Source organism: Eurypyga helias, unplaced genomic scaffold (genome assembly GCF_000690775.1).
Source record: "Eurypyga helias isolate BGI_N326 unplaced genomic scaffold, ASM69077v1 scaffold5447, whole genome shotgun sequence".
NCBI classification, from domain to species: Eukaryota; Metazoa; Chordata; class Aves; order Eurypygiformes; family Eurypygidae; genus Eurypyga; species Eurypyga helias.
In genome coordinates, this window is record NW_010261013.1 from 6491 (window position 1) to 12502 (window position 6012).

Genomic DNA, 6012 nt, shown 5'->3' on the forward strand with positions numbered 1-6012 from the left:
TTCTTGCTCTAAGGCAGAAATCACCATAGGCAGAACATACGTATATTTAGTCCAAAATAAAGAATGCCTTCTTTCTGAAACTCCAAATTGAGTCTTAAGAGTTTCCTTCTGCTGGTTTATGGTAACAAGATGGTGTGATGAACCTTGTTGCTTCAGGAATCTGACTTGGGTGTCTTAAATTGGTAAATAAGAAAGACTGAATTTTACTGATGTAATCAGAAGCAAATACTGGAGAGAGGATAGTCCCTGAGATTCAAGTTGTGTATTTTGTCTTGGTATCTTGAGGCAAGACTGAATGAGCCAAAGGTCCTGACTGAAGTTAAAAGTTGATATTCTGTGGGTTGTTGGCACTATTTTAAGATACTTAGCCCACTTTTTCTCTTGCTTCATTAGTACTGGCCTTACTGTGCCTGTCTGTCTGGACCAACAATCCTCAGCTGAGGCTTAGTGGTATGTGAAAGAGGTTATATGACTTTGAGAAAAAGCAAGCCTTGATGACCAAAAGCTGGAAGGGATTTTTGCATGCACTTAGCACACGCTTAGATGAGTTGGATCTTGGGTGGTTAAGGTCTATTTCAGGGTGGATCAGCGATGAGTTTTAAACTTAGTGCAGGTTTCAAACTGTTGTTAAATATTATGGCATCTGTTTTTAAGACTTCTGTTTTTGTTGTCTTTTATTTCTGTGAAGCATGCCAGATAATCAGGAGTATGATGTTTAGGTAATAGGGTGTTTTGTTTGTGATAAGAAACATAAACTCTTAACTGGAGTAACATGATAAAAATATTACCAATAGAACAGAGGTAGAACAGCAGGAGTGAAGAGGGAAAGGTGCTTAGAAGGACAGGGGCTTTCAAGTGGGGGTCGGAGGAGGCTTAAATGCAAAGCATATTTGACAAGGAAGTTTGACAGATACTGGTTTCTTCTGAGGACAGAAAAAGGTTCCAGTGTTGTAGAAGAAAACAGTAGTACAGTAGTTAGAATTCTTATCTAACGCTTTGTTACGTGTGGGGCACTGTTGTATAGATACACCTGTATTTGCTTTAAGTCTGTTTTCAGTTTACGTGCATGAGTGTTGGGGTGTAACCTGATCTTTAAAAAACGTGTTGGAAAGTGGGTTTTGGTGGGTTTTTTTTTTTCCCCCTATCTCACAATCTTCCCCCCTCTACCTTTAAAACAGTATGTAGTCACTTCCACCTGTAGGAGTTTAAAGGTGTACAGCTCTGGAAACTAAAGGCTCCTACAAGCTTTATTTTTTTCTTCCACTTCTGCACTCTGTTACAAAATAGCTTTAGCAGTGCCCATATTACCAGGGTCTGTTCTTTTTAATTCAGTAGTTACTGATAACCATAAAAGGGGATACTGCCTGCCAAAACCTTGGGGTCTGAAGAAAAAGTTTAGCAGCTTAATGCAGACTAGAACTATGTGCATTTGTGTTTTTATATGGGGGAAGAGTACAGGTGCATTTCTCTGAGAGATGAGATTAATTCATACTTGAATATGAAATATTGAACAACACTTTAGACTTTAAACTACTGTAGCTGTTGACCAACTTGCAGGTGTTTTAAACTGTCAGCATATACTCTTCAAAAATTCAAGTTCAACCAGACCAACAGCAATAGCATCTTAAATTTAACTCTACATAGTTTTCTGCTAGTTTATTTTATATTTGTGCTATTGACAGGTAGCTCATATTCATAGCAGAGTGGGATACTCATGTATGTGTGGTGGAGTTAAAGCAAATAAAAAAGCCCCAAACTGTATCTTAATTTTCTTTGTGATTTAAAAAAAAAAAAAAAAGGCAAGCTTTAAACCTGTTTTGAGTTGAGTGTCAGGCCTGGATAAGGTCTGCTAAATCTGCCTCTGTCGTTGTAGCTGGGATGGGACTTTCTGTTGCTGTTTAATACTTCTTGGTTTTTGTTAATGCTTAACTTGAGTGACTAGCAGATTTGACATACCAACAAGGTAATGACCCCTCCAAGGCCTTAACCTCCCTAATCTTCTCTGTAGAAGGTTAGCAATGAAACCTGCCCTTTCTCTTTGAATAAATTCGGTAGTTTAAACTAAGGGGTTCCAAAAGTAATGTATCATGACACGTCACAGATAAAAGCTAGAATGTCTGCGTGTCTTTTCAAGAGGGAAGATGCTGGAATAGAGTGTGATCTTCGTGATTTTAGGAAAAAAGTAAAAGCTAAGCCCAGGAGTGTTGATCATTATCATTTTCTGGCAAAAATGTAACTTGTAAATACAACTTCGAAGTTGGAAAAATGAGCACTTAAAGTTTATTTCTCAGTGATAATTCACTTTTCATATAAAAAACCAAGAAAAAGCTCCTTGGTTTTGTGAGATTTAGGGGGTGGGGAAGGGTTATAACAACTTTACTTGTTTTATACTAACTTTCATGACTTGCTGCTGTTAAAATGAATGAACATGGGCTATCTAGCACTAGTTAGTTTATTGCATCCTTAAATGAGTTTAGCAAATTTTCTTGCCAAATGCCATTTTTTTCTGTGATTTTTATAGAAGTACTTTTCTGATATCTTTTGGTGTGCTACAGAACCCTTAGAATAGCCTTAACTTCAGCAGGTGTAAACAGTTGAACTTTAATGTAAATACTTTTAGCTAGAAATAACCTATATTCTCTTACACTTTAAAATATATTAGTATGGAAGCTTTGTTGTATCTTCTGGAGTTCTAAAGTCTTCCAGAAAGCAGCTGTGCTGACCATTGTTACATACCATCCCAGTAAAAGTGGACTTACTAACTCCTCAATCTCCAAATACAGGTGAAACATTTGTGTAGGATGGTCCTCTGCTGTTGACAACATCCTTACTTCAGTCTTCTAAGTAGAGGCAGTAACTGTTACACAAAGCCAGTTACGGTCTTTACAATTACCTAAGATGTGTATATCAGGTGATTGATTTAATAGGTTATTTAAAGCTATTATTTCAGTGCACAGTTTCAGAACGTACTTCATGCCCTATGACCACACTCCTATGGTCGCATAGGGGTTGGAGGTAATACTGCTTTGAGTCATGTCAGCGTGGTGTTTTGTGATGGCAGACGTGTACGTGGCACTGCCAGGGTTGTGCTGTAAACCAGATCAGGGGAGTGAGCTGATGTTTGGTTGGGTTTTATGTGTTCTGGGGGCAAGGTGAAAGATACTGCTTTCAACTTAATAGTTCTCGAATGGGTGAAGCATGGACCTTACAAGCAGGTGGAAGACACGGCTCCTCGGCATTACTGTGTTTTTAGAATTCAGGAATTTGAATTCTAGGAATTTGCTTCACAGAATCTGGGTCTGAGTGACATGGTGTCTTCCCCCCCCCCCGAACTCTGGTAACAACATCAGCCAGGCTGTGCTTTGCCATCCCCTCCAGTGAAGTCTCATATCTGCTGAATTGCATATGGATGAGTGAAAATTGCAGTCAGACCATCAGGAAGTTGTTGCACAAAACTAAAATATTGAATGCTCTAGGTTACTGCTAAAACTAAAAACAAACCACAGAAGTGGTCTTAAATTTGCTTTTTGGTTTCAAATTAATGGCAAAAATGTGAGGAAATTGTAGGTCAAATTTAACTTTGTAGTATAAGTAAAAATACTCATACTATGCAAAGGATGTTCATCTATTGAGACCTTTTGCTTTCTGACTGCTTTTTTTAGTAGCAGTCTGGGTCTGATGCTATTTGTGTTGACATTCTTAATTTTTTTTTTTTTTGAGAGAAATTGCTTTAGTGGCTTCCTTTGGCCTTAACTTGAATTGCTGTTTTATATAACAAATCTGAACAGCTTAAAAAAAAAAAAAGTTTTCATGCATAAAATTCTAAGATCTATATGATTTGTTCAGCTGCTACTAAATTCTTCATTTAAGTCAAGGTGACTGCTTGCTTTGGCTATGAGGTTTTAATGTCAAATAATGCTCCGAAACATGATTACTTGGGGGTGTTTGTTTTAATGTACATTTTCTTAGTATTTTCCTATTGCTAACAAGCAAAGGGACAAATATCCTGAAACTTGCATTGTGACTGAATTCTTGATCTCAAACAAATTATAGTACTTAGAATGGTTTCAAAATGGAATTAATTAACTTGTGGAAAAATTATATTAGTGGTTTTTTTTATTCTTGTCAATTTTAAGTTAAGGTGTTCTTAGTCTTTATGTAAATAAGGAATGAAATCCTGAGGAGATGACAACACAACCTCACTTTTACTTCTGTAATCTGTATTTTTTCCTCACATAATATGTGGATAGCCTGAGTGTGTTTTTCTTGTTTTTATATAATAGAAATAGTACATATCAGTCCTTCAGACTTACACATGTTAATACAGCAATATACAGGGGAATGTTATCCTTGCCAAGAATGGGACTTTGACAAGAGTAGTCAGCTTGAATTCTTGACATGAAAGTCTTTCTTTCTTTAGACTTTCTTTATGAAAGCTGAAGGTGACCAAACTGATGATAAAGCTTTTGTCGTAATAGAATGAATAACTCAGGAAAAAATATTAATGCATGAATTAAAAATATTAGTTACACTTTTGGTATTAAACAATGTTACTTTATACCTCTGAAAAGGACTAATCATATAATAAGACTATAAAATAATGCAGATATAACACTTCTACACACGCATTGCCTTAACTTCAGGTAATACTTGCTGTAACGGCTGGTAAGGCTTTTTGAATAGCTGTTGATAGAATAGCCAGATTTTCTGAAACGTGCATTTTCATGAGAGAATGTAATGTTTTTTGTTGGTCTCTGGAAGGTTGATTATTTTTTGAAACCAACTTGTTACTTGAACTTCTCAGTATGCTTAAAAACAATGATTTGTTACTTTCAAAAATCAAAGTTGGGGGAGTAATATTCACAATTTAGAAGAAAGTTGCCTATCTATCAATGTCAAACTAGTATTTAATGCTGCAGGTAACCTTTGGAGCTTTTAAAACACAGATTTATGTAGTGCGTGTGTTAAACCTGCGTAGTATATAATGAGCAAGACTAAGTGTTCTTAAAATAGATAGATTTTGTTTAAGTGTTAAAGTATATAATTTATGCTGCAATACTGAGTATGTTTAAGATTATTTTTTTTAGTGGCTACCTGTTAGTATCAGTTCAAAACCATTTTAACTACACTGGCATAGCATGCAGTAATCACTGAATCAAAACAATTGTATGTTAGACAGGACCAAGTTTCGTTTTGAAACACTCAAGAGTTACTAGCCTTAAAGTCAAACTGTTCTGAAAGTAAGTCTGTGTTTAAATGTGAACATCATAGACAAATATATGCCCATTATGGAAAAACTGCATTGCTGTTGTTCATCCAGGATGCTCATCTAGGAAAGCTGTTAATAGTTCTTACAATATGATGGTAACTTTTCTAAGTTCTCTTGCATGGTCTCCTCTTCTGTCTTGTGATGTTGTAATATGGGGCATTGACTTGAGAGTATATTGCTTGATATCTGTGTAGCCTGAAAAGCGCAAGGCAAGGGTGGGTGCTCTGAGGGCTTGTAATTGGGCTGTGTACTAGTGAACTGGGCCCTTGCAGGTTTAACCCACTGTGGTGGATTACATTTACTTTAGGCTTCCTTTCCTGTTCAGGAAAGTAATTATACAAAGTAAAATGTCATGTTAAGAAAACATGAGGGATGTGGAGAGCGTTCTCCTTACAGCATTGGTACTTGTTCTAGGCAAAGGCTAACACAAACCTGATCATCTCCCCACACCCCCTAATGCAGCAGGGCTATATGTAATGCCAGCATAGGTTGGGCTGACACTGTCTAACCCCCCAGTCACATTAGCCAGCAGAGCATTCAGCTTAAACCTAACTCTGTGATGCTGATGGGCTCAAAATATACTGTAGCCTCCTTACTTCTGGGAATGTTTTGTGTCTGAAGTAAGATGATGTAAAAATCATGCTTCGCAGCAACTTGTAACCCTGCGATCAATATGTAGAGTTAGAGAAAGGTAATTCTATTGCTGTCCTTCATAACAGATTGATCTGGGGTGTAAATGCTAA